This window comes from Phoca vitulina, unplaced genomic scaffold, assembly GCF_004348235.1.
Source record: "Phoca vitulina isolate PV1807 unplaced genomic scaffold, GSC_HSeal_1.0 scaffold51, whole genome shotgun sequence".
Lineage (NCBI taxonomy): Eukaryota > Metazoa > Chordata > Mammalia > Carnivora > Phocidae > Phoca > Phoca vitulina.
The window spans coordinates 3,236,096-3,259,019 of NW_022589754.1; positions in this window are offsets into that span (position 1 = coordinate 3,236,096).

Here is a 22,924-nt window from a genome sequence, read left to right on the forward strand (position 1 = left end):
GCAATGTTAGGTTGTTTATTTGAAATCTTTATTTTTTTTGTATTGCTTTTTTTGTCTTCAACTTTACTGAGGTATAATTGATAAATAAAATTGTAAGATATTGAAAGTGTACAATCTGATCGTTTAATATACATGTGCAGTGTGAAAGAATTGCACCCCAATTGAATTAACACATCCATCATCTCAAATATTTTCCTTTTTTGGGGGGAGGGCAGTGTGAATAGTTAAGTTCTTTTAGAAAATTTCAATTATACAATAAATTTTTATCAACTACACTCACTTGTTATATATTAGATCCTTAGACCTTATTTATATTCCAACTGAATTTTTGTATCCTTTTTTTTTCCCAACTTCCCCTGTTTCTCCCAAGTCCCATTCTCTGTCAACGAATTTTCTACTCTATGTTTCTGATTTCAAAAATGTTTTTAATTGCATATATAAATATTCCATACAGTATTTGTCTTTTTTTAATCTGGTTCATTTCACTTAGTATAATGCCTTCCAGTTTCATTTGTTTTATGACAAATGGCAGGATTTCATTATTTTTTAAGGGTAACTAATGTTTCATTATATATATATATATTCTTTATCTTCTTTATCCATTTATCATCTATTGACAAACATTTAGGTTGTTTCTACACCTTGGCTATTGTGAATAACACAGCAATTGACACAAGAATACAGATATCTCATCAAGATAGTGGTTTCTTTTTCTTTCTATATATACCCAGAAGAGGGATTGGTGGATCACCTGGTAGTTCAATTTTTAAATTCTTTAGAAAACTTTATACTGTTTTCCATAGTGGCTCAATAAGCTTACATTCTTACCAACAATGTACAAGTGAGTTCTTCTCTCCAAATTCTCATTAACATTTGTTTTCTCTTGTCTATTTGATAATAGACATCTTAACAGGTGTGATGTTATATATCATTGCGTATTTAGTTTGTATTTCTTGATGATTAGTGATGCTGAGCAACTTTGTATCTACCTGTTAGCCATTTGTATGTCTTCTTTGCAAAAATTTCTGGTGAGGGTATTTCTTCAGTTTTAATTGGATTATTTGCCTTTTTGCTATTGAGTTGTATGGGTTCTGAATATATTTTGGATATTAACTCCTTATCATACCTACTATTTGCAATTATGTTCTCCCATTCCTTAGAGAGCTATTTTTAGTTTGATGTTTGTTTCCTTTGCTGTGCAGAAACTTTTTAGTTTGATGTAGTGCCACTTGTTTATTTTTGTTTTTATTCCTTTGCTTTTGGTGTTAATACAAAGAATTATTACAGAGGCCAATGTTAAGAAAGGTACCCTCTACATTTTCGGCTAGGAATTTTATGGTTTTAGGTCTTACATTCAAGTATTTAATTCATTTTGGGTTGATTTTTGAGAATAGTGTAAGATAGGGGTCCAGTTTCATTCTTTTGCATATGGTTATCCAGTTTCTCAAATACCATTTATTGAAGAGATTATTATTCCCCCATTGTATATGTTTGGCTCCTGTGTCAAAAATTAATTGACCATATATGCTTAGGTTCACTTCTGGGCTGTCTATTCTGTTCTATTGATCTATGTGTTTGCCTTTATGCCAGTGCTATACCATGTTGGTTACTATAGATTTGTGATAGTGTTTAAAATTAAGAACTGTGATGCTTCCAGTTTTATTCTTACTCAAGATTCCTCAGGTTATTTGAAATTTTTTGTGGTTCTATATGAATTTTAGGATTGTATTTTCTAACTCTCTAGAAAATGTCATTGGAATTTTGATAGGGTTTGCATTGATTCTGTAGATTGCTTTCTGTAGTATGAACATTTTTTTCTTTTTTTAAACTTTGCACTTAAATTCCACTTAAGGGGCACCTGGGTGGCTCAGTTGGTTAAGTGTTCAACTCTTGATTTCAGCTCAATATATGATCATTGGGTCGTGGGATCGAGCCCCACATGAGGGTCTGTGCTCAGTGCAGAGTCTGCTTGTCCCTCTTCCTCTGCTCCTCCCTCCTCCCTTCTCTCTCTCACTCTCTTTCAAATGGATAAATAAAATCTTTTAAAAAACTAAATAATTTCCACTTAAAGTATAATATTAGTTTCAGGTAAACAATTTAGTGACTCAACACTTACAATCAACACCTGGTGCTCATCACAAATGTACTCCTTAATCTTCATCACCTATTTAACACATCCCCCCACCCACCTCCCCTCTGCTAACCATCAGTTTGGTCTCTATAGTTGAGTCTGTCTCTTGGTTTACCTCTCTTTCCCCCCACACCATGTTCATTTATTTTGTTTCTTAAACTTCACATATGAGTGAAATCATATGGTATTTGCCTTTGACTGACTTATTTCAGTTAGCATAGTACTCTCTAGCTTCATTGTTGCAAATGGCAAAATTTCATTCTTTTTTCTGGCTAAATAATATTCCACTTTTTATATACAGCATTTCTTTTTATCCATTCATCAGGGGATGGACATTTGGACTGTTTCCATAATTTTGCTCTTATAGATAATGTTCCAATAAACATCAGGGTTCTTGTATCCCTTTGAATTAGCATCTTTTCAACTGTCTATTGGCCAACTGTATGTCTTCTTTGGAAAAATGTCTATTCCTGTGGCTTCTGCCCATTTTTTAATTGGATTATTTGGTTTTTGGGTGTTGACTTTGATATTTTCCTTATATATTTTGGATACTAACTCTTTATCAGGTATGTCATTTGCAAGTATCTTCTCCCATTCCGAGGGCTGCCTTTTAGTTTTGTTGGTTTCTTTGCTGTTCAGGAAAGCTTTGCATTTTGATGAAGTCCTGATAGATTATTTTTGTTTTTGTTTCCCTTGCCACAGCAGGTATATCTTGTAAGAAGTTGCTATGGCCAAATTCAAAGAGGTTACTGCCTATTTTCTTCTCTAGGATTTTAATGGTTTCCTGTTTCACATTTAAGTCTTTAATTCATTTTGAACTTATTTTTGTGTATCGTGTAGGAAAGTGGTCCAGTTTCATTCTTTTGCATGTTGCTGTCCAGTTTTCCCAACACCTTTTGTGGAAGAGACTCTTTTTTTCACTGGATATTCTTTCCTGATTTATCAAAGATTAATTGACCATATAAATGTGGGTTCATTTCTGGGTTTTCTCTTCTGTTCTATTGATCTACGTGTTTATTTTTGTGCCATACCACACTGTTTTGATCACTACAGCTTTGTAATATTATTTGAAGTCCAGAATTGTGATGCCTCCAGGTTTGCTTTTCTTTTTCAAGTTTGTTTTGGCTATTTGGGGTCATTTGTGGTTCCAGTAGTATGGACATTTTAACAATTTAAATTTTTCCCATCCATGAATACAGAATACCTTCTGATTTATTTGTCTTTTGTTTATTTTCTTCAACAGTATCTTTATAGTTTCCAGTGTACTAATTTTCACCTCATCTTAAAATATTCCTAATTATTTTATTCTTTTTGATGCTATTGTAAATGGATTTGTCTTTATTTCTCCTTCTGATAGTTCATTATTACTATATAAAAACACAACTGATTTTTGTGTATTCATTTTGTTTCTTGCAACATTACCGAATTTTTTATGTCTGTGTGTGTGTGTGTCTGTGAAGTCTTTAGGATTTTCTAGATCATATATAAATATATATTTATATATATAATAAATAAATATATATATAAATATATATATATATTTTTTTTACAAAGAGACACAGTTTTACTCCTTTTCTGTATTAGATTTCTTTTTCTTTTTCTTTTTCTTGCCTGGTTTCTGGCTAAGATTTCAAAACTATGTTGAATAAGAATAATGTAGGTAGGACCATTGTATTATTCCTCTTCTTAAGGAAAATCTTTCAATATTTCACTGTAGACTATATTTGCTGTGGGCTTCTCTTATATAGCCCTCTTCCCAATTTTTATCACATTTTTTTTTGCTGTGAGTTGTATATATTCTTTTTTGGTTGTTGTTAAATTATTTTTCTTTCTTTCTTTCTTTCTTTCTTTCTTTCTTTCTTTCTTTCTTTCTTCTGTCTTTATTTTTTTAAAGATTTTATTTATTTATTTGACAGAGAGAGAGAGAGAGCACAAGCAGGGGGAGTGGGAGAGGGTGAAGCAGGTTTCCTGCTGAGCAGGGAGCCCGATGTGGGGCTTGATCCCAGGACCCTGGGATCATGACCTGAGCTGAAGGCAGACGCTTAACTGCCTGAGCCACCCAGGTGCCCCTAAATTCTTTACTTAAATTAAATTTATTTAACATATGGTATTATTAGTTTCAGGAGTAGAATTTAGTGATTCATCAGTTGCATATAACACACAGTGCTCATTACATCAAGTGCCCTCCTTAACGCCCATCACCCATTTACCCCATCCCCCATTGACCTCCAATCAACAACCCTCATTTTTTTTCTGACGGTTAAGAGTTTCTTATAGTTTTCCTCACTCTGTTTTTATCTTATTTTATTTACCCTTCCCTTCCCCTATGTTCACCTGTTTTGTTTCTTAAATTTCACATATGAGTAAATTCATATGTTATTTGTCTTTCTCTGACTGAATTATTTCCCTTAACATAGGGCACTCTAGTTCCATTCAGGTTGTTGAAAATGGCAAGGTTTCATTGTTATTGAAGGCTGAGTAATAATCCATTGTATATATCTATACCACATCTTCTTTATCTATTTAATTTCCATGGAGATCTGGGTTTTTTCCATATTTTGGCTATTGTGGACATTGCTGCTATAAACATTGGGGTGCATGTGTCTCTTTGAATCAGTATTTTTCTATCTTTTGGATAAATACCTAGTATTGCAATTTCTGAGTCAGAGGGTCGTTCTATTTTTAACTTTTTGAGGAACCTCCATACTGTTTTCCTGAGTGGTTTTACTAGTTTATATTCCCAGCAACAGTGTAAGAGGATTCTTACTCCTCTGCATCCTTGCCAACATCTGTCTTTCCTGAGTTATTATTTTTTTTTAAAGATTTTATTTATTTAATAGAGAGAGACACAGTGAGAGAAGGAACACAAGCAGGGGGAGTGAGAGAGGGAGAAGCAGGCTTCCCGCCGAGCAGGGAGCCCGATGCGGGGCTCGATCCCAGGACTCTGGGATCATGACCTGAGCTGAAGGCAGACACTTAACGACTGAGCCACCCAAGCGCCCCTTTCCTGAGTTATTAATTTTAGCTTTTGTGACAGGTGTCAGGTGGTATCTCATTGTGTTTTTGATTTGTATTTCCCTGATGCCGAGTACTGTTGAACATTTTTTATGTGTTTGTTGGCCATTTGTATGGCTTCTTCGGAGAAATGTCTGTTCATATCTTCTGCCCATTTCTTCACTGGATTATTTGTTTTATAGGTGTTGAGTTTGATAAGTTCTTTATTGATTTTGGATACTAGCCCATTATCTGATAAGATATTCACAAATATCTCCTCCCATTCTGTAGGATGCCTTTTAGTTTTGTTGATTGTTTCCTTTGTTGTGCAAAAGCTTTTTATCTTGATGAAGTCCCAATAGTTCATTTTTGCTTTTCTTTCCCTTGCCTTTGGAGATGTGTTTAGCAGGAATTTCCTGCAGCCAAGGTCAAAGAGGTTGCTGCCTGTGTTCTCCTCAAGGATTTTGATGGATTCCTGTCTCACATTTAGGTCTTTCATCCATTTTGAGTTTATTTTTGTGTATGGTGTAAGAAAGTGGTCCAATTTCATTCTTTTGCATGTGGCTGTACAATTTTCCCAACAAAACTTGTTGAAGAGACTGTCCCGTTGGATATACTTCCTTGTTTTATCGAAATTAGCTGACCATAGAGTTGAGAGTCCACTTCTGGGTTTTCTATTCTGTTCCATTGATCTATGTGTCTGTTTTTGTGCCAGTACCATGTTGTCTTGATGATTATAGTTTTGTATTACAGCTTGAAGTCTGGTAATTGTGATGCCTTCAGCTTTGGTTTTTATTTTCAACATTACTTTGGCTATTTGGGGTCTTTTGTAGTTCAGTACAAATTTTAGGATTATTTGTTCCAGCTCTGTGAAAAATGCTAGTGGTATTTTGATAGGGATCACACTGAATGTTTAGACCACTTTGGGTAGTGGAGACATTTTAACCATATTTGTTCTTTCAAACCATGATCATGGAATATTTTTGCATTTCTTTGTGTCTTCCTCAATTTTTTTCATACATGCTCTTTAGTGTTCAGAGTACAGATCTGTACCTTTGGGGTTGGGTTTATTTCTAAGTATTTATGGGTATTGGTAAGATTGTAAATTGTATTGATTCCTTGATTTCTCTTTCTTCTGCTTCATTGTTAGTGTATAGAAATGCAACTGACTTCTGTGGATTTATTTTATATCCTGCCACTTTATTGAATTCTTATATCAGTCTAGCAATTTTCTGGGGGGAGTCTGTTGGGTTTTCCATATAAAGTATCATGTCTGTGAAGAGTGAGAGTTTGACTTCTTCTTTGCTGATTTGGATGCTTTTTATTTCTTTTTGTTGTCAGATTGCTGAGGCTAGGATTTCCAGTACCACATTGAACAACAGTGGTGACAGTGGAAATCCATGTCATGTTTCTGAACTTAGGGTAAAAGCTCCGTTTTTCCCCCATTGAGGATAATATTTGCTGTGGGTCTTTCATATATGGCTTTTATGATGTTAAGGTATCCTACACTGCAGAGAATTTTTTATTAAGAAAGGACGCTTTCTTTTAACAAATGTTGTTTCTGCGTCTCTTGACAGGATCATATGGTTCTTGTCCTTTCTTTTACTAATGCAGTATATCAAATTGATTGATTTCCAGACGTTGAACCACCCTTGCACACCAGGAATAAATACTACTTACTTGTGGTGAACAATCTTTTTAATGTACTGTTGGATCGATCCTATTAGCTAGTATCTTCAAGAGAATTTTGACATCCATGTTCTTCAAGGATATTGGTCTGTACTTCTCTTTTTTGGTGGGATCTTTGTCTGGTTTGGGATCAAGCTAATGCTGGCCTCGTAGAATGAGTTTGGAAGTTTTCCTTCCATTTCTGTTTTTTTTTTTTTTTGGAATAGTTTCAGAAGTATAGGTATTAATTCTTCTTTAACTACTTGGTAGAATTGTGCTGGGAAGCCATATTGCCATGAACTGTTATTTATTGGGAGATTTTTGATGACTGATTCAATTTCTTTGCTGGTTATGGGTCTTCCTGTCTCAGTTTTGGTAGTTTATATATTTTAGAAATGTATCCATTTCTTCCAGATTGCCTAATTTGTTGGCATATAATTGCTCATAATATTCTCTTATAATTGTTTCTATTTCTTTGATGTTGGTCATGATCTCTCCTCTTTCATTCATGATTTTATTTGAGTCCTTTCTCTTTTATTTTTGGTAAGTCTGGCTAGGGGTTTAACAATCTTATTAATTGTGTCAAACAACCAGCTCCTAGTTTTGTTAATCTGTTCTACTGTTTTTATCATTGATTTCTTCTCTAATCTTTTTAATTTCTCTTATCTTGCTGGATTTAGGCTCTATTTGCTGTTGTTTTTCCAGCTCCTTTAGGTGTAAAGTTAGGTTGTAAATTTGCTACTATTCTTGCTTCTTGAAGAAGGCCATTTTGCTATATACTTCCCCCTTAGGACCGCCTTTGCTACATCCCAAAATATTGAATAGTCATGTTTTCATTTTCCTTTGCTTCCATGTATTTTTTTAATTTTTTTTTTTTTTTAATTTTTTGGTTGACCCATTCATTCTGTAGTAGGATGCTCTTTAACCTCCATGTATTTTTGGTCCTTCCAAAATTTTTCTTGTGGTTGACTTCAAGTTTTAAAGCATTGTGTTCTGAAAAATATGCACGGTATGATCGCAATCTTTTTGTACTGGTTGAGACCTGATTTGTGACACAGTATGTGATCTATTCTGGAGAATGTTCCATGTGCACTCAAGAAGAATGTGTACTCTCAGGGCGCCTGGGTGGCTCAGTCGTTAAGCGTCTGCCTTCGGCTCAGGTCATGATCCCAGGGTCCTGGGATCGAGCCCCGCATCGGGCTCCCTGCTCCGCGGGAAGCCTGCTTCTCCCTCTCCCACTCCCCCGCTTGTGTTCCCTCTCTCGCTGTGGGTCTCTCTCTGTCAAATAAATAAAATCTTTAAAAAAAAAAAAAAAAAGAAGAATGTGTACTCTGTGGCTTTAGGATGAAATGCTCTGAATATATCCATTAAATCCACCCATTGTGTCATTCAAAGCCCTTGTTTCCTTGTTGCTCTCTTGCTTAGAGTATCTGTCCATTGCTGTGAGTGGATTATTAAAGTCCCCTACTATTATCATATTATTATCATTGAGTTTCTTTAATTGTGTTATTAACTGGTTTATATATTTGGCTGTTCCCAAGTTAGGGACATAAGTATTTAGAATCGTTAGATCTTCTTGTTGGATAGACCTTTTTATTATGATATAGTGTCCTTCTTCATCCTAAGTATAGTCTTTGGTTTAAGATCTAGTTTATCTGATATAAGGATGGCTACTTCAGCTGTCTTTTGATGTCCATTGGCATGATAAATTGTTCCCTACCCCCCACTTTCAATCCGGAGGTTTCTTTGGGTCTAAAATAAGTATCTTCTATGCAGCATATTAATGGGTCTTGTTTTTTTGTTTTTTGTTTTTTGTTTTTTTAATCCATTCTGATACCCTATGTCTTTTGATTGGAGCATTTAGTCCATTTACATTCAGAATAATTATTGAGAGATATGAATTTAGTGCCATTGTATTACCTGTAAAGTTGCTGTTCCTGTAGATTGTCTGTGTTCCTTTCTGGTCTTTGCTACTTTTGGACTCTCTCTCCACTCAAGGGATCCCCTTTAATATTTCTTGCAGGGATGGTTTAGTGTTCACAAATTCCTTAATTTTTTGTTTGTCCTGGAAACTCTTTATCTGTCCTTCTATTCTGAATGACAAGCTTGCTGGATAAAGTATCCTTGGCTACATTTTTTTTTTTTTTTTTTTTTTTTTTTTTTTTTTTGCATTTAGCACATTAAATATATCGTGCCAGTCCTGTCTGGCCTGCCAGGTCTCTGTGGACAGGTCTGCTGCCAGCCTTATGTGTCTACACTTGTAGGATAATGACCTCTTGTCCCTAGCTGCTTTTAGGATTTTCTCTTATTTTTGAAATTTGCAAGATTCACTATTATATATCACGGTGTTGACCCATTTTTATTGATTTTGAGAGGGGTTCTATTTTCCTCCTGGACTTGAATGCCTGTTTTCTCCCCCAGACTAGGGAACTTCTTTGTTATAATTTGTTCAAATAAACATTTTACCCCTCTCTCCCACTCTTCATCTTCTCGAACCCCTATTATCCGGATATTATTAGGCTTTATGGAATCACTGATTTCTCAAAGTCTCCTTGGTGATCTAATATTTTTTTTTTTCTGTCTTCTTTTCAGTTTCCTTATTTTCTGTCTTTTATCTTTTATCTCACTGACTTGCTCGTCTGCCTCATTCATCCTCATTTTTATAGCCTCCATTTGGGACTGTATCTCGGTAATAGCATTTTTAATTTCAGTTTGACTAGATTTTCACTCTTTTATTTATACAGTAAAGGATTCTCTAGTGTCTAATATTCTTTTTTGAAGCTCAGCTATTATCTTTATAATCATTGTTTTAAATTCTATTTCAGACCTCTCACTTATATCTGTATTGATTAAATCCCTGGCAGTGAGTTCTACCTCCTGTTCTTTCTTTTGGGGTGAATTTCTATGTCTCATCATTTTTTTCCGGAAAAAAGAAAGACAAAGAAAAACAAAAACAACAATAACAACAAAAACTTCAGGAAGTACTGCTGTGTATGTTGTGTACACTCTGCTGCTGAGTTTCAGCTGCTTTTTCCCACTGGTTCGTTCCTTACAGAGTTCCTCCTTGTTTGTCGTGGAGAGTGTTTGGACCTTTAACTAGGTGTGTTTTGATTTGTTTTTCCAGATAAGCCTGTATCTGGTCTGGCATGAATTCTAGACACCTTGCATCCATGGGAGGAACAAAAGTTCCCTGAGGATAAGGGAACACTGTGTTGGATTTACTGATGTCTGGGATTCTGGTTGACTTTGGACTGCACTTCAGAGCTCTGCTCCAGTATCTGGAGGCTGAGTTGTACATATTCTTTATTTATTTTGGGTATTAAAACCTTATCAGATATATCATTTGCAATTTTTTTTTCCATTTAGTAGGTTGCCTTTTTGTTTTGTTAATGGTTTCCTTTGCTGTGCAAAAGATTTTTATCTTGGTATAATCCAAATAGTTTAATTTTGTTCTTGTTTCCATTGCCTGAGAAGACGTATCTAGGTACATATTTCTATGGCTAATGTTAAAGAAATTACTGCCTATGTTTTCTTCTAGGAGTTTTATAGTTACAAGTCTCACATTTAGGTTTTTAATGCATTTTGAATTTATTTTTATGCATGGTTATATGCGTGTGGTCTAGTTTCATTCTTTTGCATATAGCTGTGAAGTTTTCCAGCATCATTTGTTGAAAAGACTGTCATTTTTTCAATGAATACTTTTGCCTCTTTTGTCATTGATTAATTAACCATATAAGAGTGGGTTTATTTCTGGGTTCTCTATTCTTTTTAATTTATCTATCTGTTTATCCTTGTGCCACTATCATGCTGTTTCAATTACTTTGAAGTGTATCTTGAAAACTAAGATTGTGATGCTGCCTGTGGTGTTCTTCTTTCTCAATATTGAATTAGCTATTTGGATCTTTTGTGGTTCCACTCAAATTTTAGTATTATTTAACCTAATTCTGTGAGAAATACTGTTGGTATTTTGATAGGGATTTAATTATATACGTAGACATCTTTGGGTAATATGGACATATTAAAGATATTGGTTCTTCCAATCCATGAACATTGGCTATCTTTCCATTTGTTTGTGAAAAATTATTTATTTCTTATAAAAAAAACAATGCCTATTCATTATGGAAAATTTGGATCATATTCTACTTAGTATTTTGAAACATTTTTGGGGATAACATCATACTTTTCAGTAATATAGCAGATTTGAAAGTGCCTTTCCATTTTAATGGAGACAGTGTTTACATTTTCCTGTCAATATTTATTAAAATCTCAGTTCACAATGATCAAAATAATTTACCTAGGATTTCCAGATTTAGAAAAAAAAATACAGTTGGATGTACAGCTAAATTACCTAAATTTTTAGTATAGTATGCCTCAAATATTGTCCTGTATTTTAACTTTCAAATTTATGACATGAACCTTAATGTTATTCTCTGTTTATTTCTTTTAAAGATTTTATTTATTTGCGAGAGAGAGAGTGAGAGATTGAGAGAATGAGTGGGTGGAGGGGCAGAGGGAGAAGCAGACTCCCTCTGGAGCAGGGAACCTGATGTGGGACTCAGTCCTAGAACCCTGGGATCATGACCTGAGCTGAAGGCAGACACTTAACCAACTGGGCCACTCAGTAGCCCTATTCTCTGCTTTTCAGAGAATGAAACTAATGATTAAAAGTAATGAAAATTTCAAAACAAATTTTATTAAGAAATTAATAAAACACAAACAAAAAACAAATATATGCCAGATCTTAGGACACATCTAGTCTACTTTCCCATATTCACTAGTGTCTCCAGTCCCAAATGTGAGATACAGATTTTTATTGGTGTGGAAAGATTCCGAACCAAGTAGGTTTTATAGTCAAACAGGCTTGCCTCTCAGCAATTTTCACCTTTCAATTCTTTATCTGTAAAATTCAGTAATATCTACATAAAATTGGATGTTGTGAAAATTAAATGACATAACCTGAGTAAAGTTTTGGACAAGTTATCTGGCTGTTTCTTTAATCAAGTAAAAGAAGATTAAATTATATTTATCAAACTCTACTAAGGAAATAATTTGAAACTACTGTCTTTTAGATTTTGTTTTTATTTTGTTATGAAAAATTTTGAATATATCCAAAGGTATAAAGAACATTAATGATTAAATTCCATGTATATAATATCCAGCTTTAATAATTATGTACATTTTGTTATTCTCATCCTCTCTCTTTTTTTTTGCTGTAGAATTCTAAATTATATCCCAAACCAAATGTACTTTTACCCATGCATTCTTCAATATGTATTAGATGTTTAACAATAAAGATCAAACTCTTTTCCCAAAAATTAGCTGGAAATTTGAATCACCTCCCCCATTATTTAAAGCAAATATCATAATAAAGAAAATCAAATGAATTTTATGTTTCCCTAGTGCATATAAAACTTTTGTTTACATTATGCTATAGTTCATTAAGTGTATAATAGCATTATGTCAACAAATGTACATATCTTTATTAAAAATGCTTTTGCTAAAACATGTTAACCAACATCTGAGAAGTGAGTCATAATCTTTTTGTTGGTGGATGGTCTTGTCTTGCCTCCTCAATGTTGATGATTGTGATCAGGGTGGTGGGTTGCTGAAGGTTGGGGTTGCTGTTAAAATTTCTTAAATTAAGACAAAAAATAAGTTTTCCACAAGGGAGTTCTCCAGGAACAAAGGAACTGACAAGTGCTACTTCCTTCTCTATCCCTCATGATAAACACACAGCCACCTACAGGAACAGTGCAGAGCTGGCTCACACTACCTAACTTGATTACACTGTATCCTGCACCACCACCCCACCAGACCTGCCTCAGTCCTGGTGCTGCAGATCCCTTTTCCCAGAAGACCCATGCACACCTTGCCAACACTGCATCTCCTGACTTCCCATTGAGGATGTGTGCACCTTTTTAAAACTGCACCCTTCTGTGCATGTTGTGCAGAGTGGCCTCCACCAGCCTTAGTCTCTATGGTGGCTGAGCATCACCTGTGGAGGAGGACTTGCACCCACAGATTGTGGAACCACAACCCTGCTTGCCCACTTGCCATTTGTAGAGCAACCTGGCAAGCCCCAGTCTCCTGAGGAGAAGTGTGTCACCTGTGGAGGAGGACCAGCACCATCTAGGTAAAAGTGCATGTCCCATGCACTACTTTCAAGAGCAAGACACATAGGTGGTGTTCTTAACACATAGAAACAGACACAGAGAGTTAGGCAAAGTGAAAAGACAGAAGAATATGTCACAAATGAAAGAATAGGACAAAACCACAGCATAAGTCTTAAGCAAAATAGATAGAATTAGCATGCCTGATAGAGAATTTAAAATAATGGTCAAAAAGATACTCACTGGACTTGAGAAAATAACGGAGGACATCAGTGAGACCCCAACACAGAGATAAAAAAGAACCAATCAGTGATGAAGAGCACATTAAATGAAATTAAGAATAAACTTCATGGAATAAACAGGCTGGAAGAAGCATAGGAAAGAATAGATGAACTAGAAAACAGAGTAATGGAAAGTAATCAAGCTGAACAAATGAGAGAAAAAGGAATTACATCTAATGAGAGTAGACTTAGGGGACTCAGTGACTCCATCAAGTGTAATAACATTTACATTTGGGGATCCCAGGAAGAGAAGAGAAATAAAAATGGTCAGAACATTTATTTGAAAAAAAAATAATAGCTGAAAATTTACCCAATCTGAGAAAAAAAAAAACATATATCCTAATCCAGGAACACAGAGATCCCCAACAAAATCAACAAAAGGAGGGCCACACTAAGATACATAGTAATCAAAATGGCAAAAAGTAGTGATAAAGAAAAAAAAGACGAGCAAGAGAAAAGATGACAGTTACATACAAAGAAAACCCTATAAGGCTATCAGTGAATTTTTCAGCAGAAACTGCAAGTCAGAAGTGAGTGGCATGATATACAGTCAAAGTGCTGAAAGGGAAAAATCTGCACCCAAGACACAAAAGCAGTAAAAATAAGTATATCTTTAAAAAAAAGTCAATGGATATACAAAATAAAATTTATTTTATTTATTTATTTTAAAATATGATACCATATATCTAAAACTTGGGGAGCAGAGGAGAAAAGGCTGGGTTCAAACTTAAGCAATCATCAACTTAATATACACTGCTATATGCAGAAGATGTTATATAAAAACCTACTGGTTACCACAAATAAAAAAACAGTAATAGATATACCAAGAATAAAGACAAAGGAATCCAAATATATTACTGAAGAAAACCAACAAACAATAAAATAAAGATAAGAAAGGATCAGAGAAAAACTATGAAAACAACCACGAAACAAGTAACAAAATGGCAACAAATACATATCTATCAATAATTACTTTGAATATAAATGGGCTAAATGCTCCAATCAAAAGACAGTATGACGGAGTGGATAAAACAACAACAACAACAAACCCAAGACATCCTTATGCTGCCTATGTGAGACTCATTTCAGACCTAAAAACACCTGCAGATTGAAAGTCAGGGAATGGAGAAACATTTATAATACAAATAGATCTCAAAAGAAAGCCAGAGTAGCAACACTTATATCAGACACAACAGACTTTAAAACAGACTACACCTTGCGGCGCCTAGGTGGCTCAGTTGTTAGGCATCTGCCTTCGGCTCGGGTCATGATCTCAGGGTCCTGGGATCGAGCCCCACATCAGGCTCCCTGCTCAGCGGGAAGCCTGCTTCTCCCTCTCCCACTCCCCCTGCTTGTGTTCCCTCTCTCGCTCTGTCTCTGTCAAATAAATACATAAAATCTTTAAATAAATAAATAAATAAAACAGACTATACCAACATACAAGGAAGGACACTATATAATAATAAAGGGGACAATGCAACAAGAGGATATAACAATTGTTAATATTGATGCACCAGACAAGGGATGTCCCAAATACATAAGTCTGCCAACAAATATAAAGAAACTGATCAATAACTATACAATAATACTAGGGGAATTTAACACTTCACTTATATTGGTGAGCAGATAATCAAAACAGATAAACCAACAAAGAAACAGTGGCTTTGAGGGGTGCCTGGGAAGCTTAGTCAGTTAAGCATCTGCCTTCAGCTCAGGTCATGATCCTGGGGTCCTGGGATTGAGCCCTGCATTGGGCTCTCTGCTCAGCAGGGAGACTGCTTCTCCCTTTACCTCTACTCCTCCCCCCTGCTGGTGCTCTTTCACCCACACACTCTCTCTCACTCTCTCAAATAAATGAATAAGATTCTTTAAAAAAGAAAGAAAGAAACAGTGGCTTTGAATGATACACTGGGCCAGAAGGATTTAACAGATATATGCAAAACATTCCATCCTAAAACAGCAGAATACACATTCTTTTTATTTGTCTACAGTACATTGTTCAGAATAGACCACATATTAGGCCATAAGCAAGTCTTAACAAATTCAAAAAGTCAAAGTCATACCATGCATCTTTTCTTACCACAATGCTATGAAATGAGAAAACAACCACAAGAAAAAACCTGGAAAAATACATGGAAGTTAATTAAAATGCTATGAAACAATTAATAGGTCAACCAAGAAATCAAAAAGTACATGGAAACAAGTGCAATGGAGAACATCATGGTCCAAAACCTTTGGAATGCTGCAAAAGCAGTTTGAAGAGGGAAGTTTATAGCAATATAGGCTTATTTCAAGAAGCAGGATAAACCTCAAATAAACAACTAAATCTTAAACCTAAAGGAACTAGGAAAAGAAGAAGAAACAAAAGTCAAAATCAGTAGTAGGAAGGAAATAATAAAGATCAGAGCAGATGAATGCTACCAAAACTTAAAAAAAAAAAAAAAAATCAATAGAACAGAGCAATGAGATCAGGACCTGGTTCATTGAAAAGATCAACAAAATTGATAAATCTCTAGCCAGACTCATCAAAACAAAAACAAAACAGAAAGAACTCAAATAAACAAAATCACCAATGAAAGAGGAGAAATAACAACCAACGCCAGAGAAATACAAACAATTTTAAGAGAATATTATGAAAAAATATGCCAACAAATTAGACAAACTAGAAGAAATAGATAAATTCTTAGATCCATACAACTTACCAAGACTGAAGTTGGAAGAAATACGGAATTTGAACAGACTTATTACCAGCAAGGAGGTTGAATTAGTAATCAAAAAACTCCTAGCAAACAAACTCCAGGACCAGATGGCTTCACAGGAGAATTCTATCAAACATTTAAAGGCGAGTTAAAACATATTCCTCACAAACTGATCCAAAAAATAAAAGAAGGAAAACTTCCAAATTCATTCTATGAGGCCAATATCAGCCTAATACCAAAACCAGATAAAGACACCATGGTGAAAGAGAACTACAGGCCAATATTGCTAATGAATTTAGATGAAAACTCCTTAAAGAAATACTAGCAAACTGAAGCCAACAATACATTTAAAAAATCATTCAGCAAGATAAAGTGGCATTTATTCCTGGGTTACAAGGGTGGTTCAATACTCACAAATCAATCAACATGATACATCACAAGAATAAGAGATAGAATAAAAACCTTATTATCATTTCCATAGATGCAGAAAAAGCATTTCACAAAATACAACATCCATTCATGATAGAAAACAAACAAACAAACAAACAAAAAAGCCCCACAACAAAGTAGGTTTAGAGGGAACATACCTCAACATAATAAAGGCCATATATGAAAAACCCATAGCTAACATCATACTCAATGGGGAAAAACAGAGCTTTCAGGTCGGGAAAAAGATAAAGATGTCCTCTCTCATTTTTATTCAACATAGTACTGGAAGTCCTAACTACAGCAATCAGACAACAAAAATAAGAGGCATCCAACTTGATAAAGAACTTAAACTTTCATTATTTGCAGAAGAGAGGATACTCTATGTAGAAAAGCCTAAAACCTCCATTAAAAAACTACTAGAACTGATAAATGAATTCAGTAAAGTCACATTACAAAATCAATGTGCAGAAATCTGTTGCATTTCTATACATTAACAATGAAGCAGCAAAAGAAAAATTAAAAAAAAAAAGTCCCATTTACAGTTGCACTAAAAATAATAAGATACCCAGGAAGAAACCTAACCAAAGAGGTGAAAGATCTGTACTCAAAAAATTATAAAATATGAATGAAAGAAATTGAAGACAACACAAAGTCATGGAAAGACATTCCATGCTCACAGATTGAAAAAACAAATACTGTTATAATGTGTATACTACACAAATCAATCTACACATTTAATGCAATCCTAACCAAATATCAACAGCATTTTTCACAGAACTAGAACAATCCTAATGAAACTACAACCTATCACAAATATCCAAAGCAATAATAAAAAGAAAAGAAAAGCTGGAGGTATCACAATTCCATGCTTCAAGTTATATTATGAAGCTGTAGTAATCAAAACATTATTTTACTGTAAAAAATATACACATAGATTGATGGAATGTAATAGAAAACCCAGAAATATACCCACAGCTATCTGGTCAATTAATCTTCAACAAACCAGAAAAGGTTATCCAATGGGAAAAAGACAGTTTCTTCAACAAATGGTGTTGGGAAAACTGAAGAACTACATGCAAATAATGAAACTGGATCACTTTCTTACACCATACAAAAAATAAATTCAAAATGGATGAAAGACCTAAATATGAGACCTGAAACCATAAAAATCCTAAAAGAGAGCACAGGCAGTAATGTCTCTGACACCAGCCATAGCAACATTTTTCAATATGTCTCCTGAGGCAAGGGAAATAAAACCAAACATAAACTATTGGGAATTATCAAAATAAAAAGTTTCAGCATAGCAAAGAAATGTTCATGAAATGGGAACCCCTGGTTGGCTCAATCGGTAGAGTGTGTGACTCTTGATCTTGGGGTTGTAAGTTCAAGCTCAATGTTGGGTGTAGAGATTACTTAAAAATAAAATCCTAAAAAAAAGAGAAAGAAATGTTCACCAAACTGAAAGGCAACCTATGGAAATGGAGAAGATATTTGCAAATGACATAGCTGATAAAGTGTTAACATCAAAAATACATAAAATACCCCCAAAACAAATAATCCAATTAATAGTGGGCAGAAGACATGAACAGACATTTCTCCAGAAAAGACATATAGGTAGCTAGCTAACAAGCACATGGAAAGATGTTCAACATCTCATGATCAGAGAAATGCAAATCACAACCACAATCAGATATCAACTCACAGCTATCAGTAAGGCTGAAATAAAAAACAGAAAAAATATGTGTTGGTGAGGATGCGAAGAAAAAAGAGCTGTCTTGCACTACTGGAGGGAATACAAACTGGGCCAGCCACAGTGGAAGACAATATTGAGATTCCTAAAAACATAGAAAATTGGACTACCTTATGATCCAGTAATTGCACTACTAAGTATTTACCCAAACAATACAAAAAACAAAAACAAAAAACAACAAAAATAACCCCACTAATCCAAAAGGATACATGCCTATGAAAATGGATGAAAAAATTCTCACCAAGATACTAGCCAATAGGATCCAACGTACATTAAAAGGATTATTCACCACAACCAAGTGGGATTTATTCCTGGGCTGCAAGGCTGGTTCAACATCTGTAAAACAATCAATGTGGTACACCACATTAGAAAAGAAAGGACAAGAACCATAGGATCCTCTCAATAAATGCAGAAAAAAACATTTGACAAAGTACAGCATCTTTTCTTGATTAAAATTCTTCACAGTTTAAGGATAAAGGGAACATACCTCAATGTCATAAAAGCTATATACCATAAGCCCACAGCAAATATCATTCTCAATGGGGAAAAACTGAGAGCTTTTCCCCTAACATCAGGAACATGGCAGGAAACTCCACTATCACCACTGTTGTTCAACATAATACTGGAAGTCCTAGCCTGAGCAATCAGACAAAAAAAGAAATAAAAGGCATCCAAATCAGCAAAGAGGAAGTCAAACTCTCACTCTTCACAAATGACATGATATCTATGCAGAAAACCCAAAAGATCCCACCCCCAAATTGCTAGAACTCGTACAGGAATTCAGCAAAGTGGCGGGATATAAAATCAATGCACAAAAACCAGTTGCATTTCTATACACTAACAATGAGACAGAAGAAAGAGAAATTATGGAGTCAATCCCATTTACAATTGCACAAAAACCCATAACATACCTAGGAATAAACCTAACCAAAGAGGCAAAATATCTGTACTCAGAAAACTATAGAACACTCATGAAAGAAATTGAGGAAGACACAAAAAAATGCAAAAATATTCCAAACTCATGGATTGGAAGAATAAATATTGTTAAAATGTCAATGCTACCTAGAGCAATCTATACATTCAATGTAATCCCTGTCAAAATACCATTGACTTTTTTCACAGAGCTGGAACAAATAATCCTAAAATTTGTATGGAACCAGAAAAAACCCTGAATAGCCAAAGAAATGTTGAAAAAGGAAACCAAAGCTGGTGTCATCACAATGCCAGACTTGAAGTTATATTATAAAGTTGTAATCATCAAGACAGTATGGTACTGGCACAAAAATAGACACATAGATCAATGGAACAGAATAGAGAACCCAGAAATAGACCCTCAACTCTACGGCCAAGTAATCTTTGACAAAGCAAGAAAGAATATCCAATGGAAAAAACAGTCTCTTCAACAAATGGTGTTGGGAAATTGGACAGCCACATACAGAAGAATGAAAGTGGACCATTTCCTTACACCATACACAAAAGAGATTCAAAATGGATGAAAGACCTAAATGTGAGACAGGAATCCATCAAAATCCTAGAGGAGAACCAGGCAGCAACCTCTATGACCTCGGCTGCAGCAACTTCTTGCTAGACACGTCTCCAAAGGCAAGGGAAACAAAGGTAAAAATGAACTGTTGGGACTTCATCAAGATAAATCAATCATTGAACACTACATCAAAAAATTATGATGTACTGGGGCGCCTGGGTGGCTCAGACGTTAAGCATCTGCCTTCGGCTCAGGTCATGATCCCAGGGTCCTGAGATCGAGCCCCGCATCGGGCTCCCTGCTCCGCGGGAAGCCTGCTTCTCCCTCTCCCACTCCCCCTGCTTGTGTTCCCTCTCTCGCTCTCTCTCTCTCTGTCAAATAAATAAATAAAATCTTTAAAAAAAAATTATGATGTACTGTATGGTGACTAACATAACATAATAAAAAAAAATAAAAAGCTTTTGCACAGCAAAGGAAACAGACAACAAATCCAAAAGACAACTGAGAGAATGGGAGAAGATATGTGCAAATGTCTTATCAGAAAAGAGCTAGTATCTGGACACCTAGGTAGCTCAGTCGGTTGAGCGTCTGCCTCAGGCCATGATCCCAGCATCCTGTTTTTGAGCCCCACATCGGGCTCTCTGCTCAGCTGGAGCCTGCTTCTCCTTCTCCCTGCTGCTCCCCCTACTGGTACTCTCAGTCTGTCAAATAAATAAATAAAACCTTTAAAAATAAAAAAAAAAGTATCCAAAATCTATAAGGAACTTATCAAACTCAACACCCAAAGAACAAATAATCCAATCAAGAAATGGGGAGAAGACAGATATTTCTCCAAAGAAGACATGCAAAAGGCCAAGAGACACGTGAAAAAATGCTCCACATCACTTGTCATCAGGGAAATACAAATCAAAACCCCAATGAGATACCATCTCACAGCATTCAGAATGACTAAAATTCACAAGTCAGGAAATGACAGATGTTGGCGAGGATGTGGAGAAAGAGGAACCTTCTTACACTGTAGGTGGGAATGCAAGCTGTTACAGCCACTCTGGAAAACAGTATGGAGGTTCCTCAAAGTTGAAAATAGAGCTACCCTACAACCCAGCAATTGCACTACTAGGGATTTACCCCAAAGATACAAATGGTCACCTTCACCATAATGTTTATAGCAATGTACACAATAGCCATACTATGGAAAGAGCCCAGACGTCCATTGACAGATGAATAGATAAAGATGTGATATATATGTACATATGTATACATGTATATGTATACACACACACACACACACACACACACACACACACACACTGGAATGCTACTCAGCCATCAAAAAATGAAATCTTGCCATTTGCAACAACATGGATAGAACTAGAGGGTATTATATTAAGCAAAATAAGCCAATCAGAGAAAGTCAATTATCATATGATCTCACTCATACGTGGAATTTAAGAAACAAAACAGAGGATCATAGGGGAAGGGAGGGAAAGATAAAACAAGATAAAATCAGAGAGGGAGACAAACCATAAGAGACTCTTAACTATGGGAAACAAACTGAGGGTTGCTGGAGGGGAGGGGGGTAGGGGGATGGGTAACTGGGTGATGGGCATTGGGAGGGGGCACATGATGTGATGAGCACTGGGTGTTATGTGAGCCTGATGAATTGCTGACCTCTATCTCTGAAGCTAGTAATACATTATATGTTAATTGAATTTAAATAAAAATAATTAAGTTAAAAATAAAAAATAAAATAAAATTGAGCCTTGCAGAGGCAAAAAACAAGCAAAAGGACACATGCATCCTTATGTTTATAGCAGTATTATTTACAATAGCCAAATTATGGAAGCAGACCAAATGTACAGTGATAGATAAATGAATAAAGAATTGTGGATAAAGAAATGTATACAAAATGGAATATTCAGCCATTAAAAAGAATCAAATTTTGCTATTTGCAATGATGTGGGTGGAGCTGGGAAGTATAATGCTAAGCAAAATAAATCAGAGAAAAATAAATACCATATGCTTTCACTCATGTGAAATTTAAGAAACAAATCAAATGAGCAATGAAAGAAAAAGAAGAGAGAGAGAGAGCCACAATCCAAGAAACAGACTCAACTCTAGAGAAAAAACTGATTGTTAACAGAGTGATGTGGGTAGAGGATGGGTGAAATAGATGATAGGGTTTAAGGTGTGCACTTGTGATGAGCACTGGGTGATGTATGGAATTGTTGAATTACTATTTTGTACATCCATAACTAATAAAATTGCATGTTAACTATATTGCAATTAAAAAAAAAAAAACTTCCCCACGTGTTTCTCTTTTCCTTTTATGAATAAGTTTTCCTTAACTTGTGATGTTGTTTGATAGCATTTTATCTATAGAAGGACTTCTTTCAAAATTAGAGTCAACCTTCTTAAACCCTGTCACTGCTTTATCAAACAAATTTATGTAATATTCTAAATCTTCTGTTGTCCTTTCAACAATCTTCTTCATCAGGGAGCCTGCTTCTCCCTCTCCCTCTGCCCCTCCCCCCTGCTTGTGCTCTCTCTCTCTTGTGTGCTCTCTCTCCTTCAAATCAATAAATTAAAAAATCTTAAAAAAAGAAAATCTGTTGTTTAATATAGCCATCTTCATCAATTATCATAGCTAGATCTTGATGACTTGCTGCAGCTTCTACGTGAGCACTTACTGCTTCATCTTGCATTTTTAAGTTATGTAGATGGTTTCTTTCCTTAAACCTCAAGAACCAAACTCTGCTAGCTTCCAATTCTTCTTTTGCAGTTTCCTCACCTCTCTCAGCCTTCATAGAATTGAAGAGTTAAGGCCTTACTCTGGATTAGCTTTTGGCTTTTGGAATATTGTGGCTGGTTTAATCTTCTATTCAAACAACTAAAACTTTCTCCATATCAACGATAAGACTGTTTTGTTTTGTTTTCATTTGTGTGTTCACTGGAGTAGCACTTTTAATTTCCTTCAAGAACTTTTCCATTGTGTTGATAACTTAGCTAATTGGTGTGAGAGGCCTACCTTTTGACTTATCTTGGCTTTTCATGTGCCTTTCTCACTATGTTTAATCATTTTTACTTTTGATTTAAAGTGAGAGATATGAAACTCTTCTTTTATCACTTGAACAATCACAGGCCATTATAGAGTTATTAATTGACATAATTTCAATATGTTGTATCTCATGAAATAGGGAAGCCCAAGAAAAGAGAGAGAAATGGGGGGATGCTTGGTGGATGGAGCAATCAAAACACACACAACATTCAACAATTAAGTTTGCCATTTTATGTGGGCATGGTTTGTAGCACCCCCAAAAAATTCCAACAGTAACATCATAGATCACTTCTCACAGATCACCATAAAAAATATAATAAC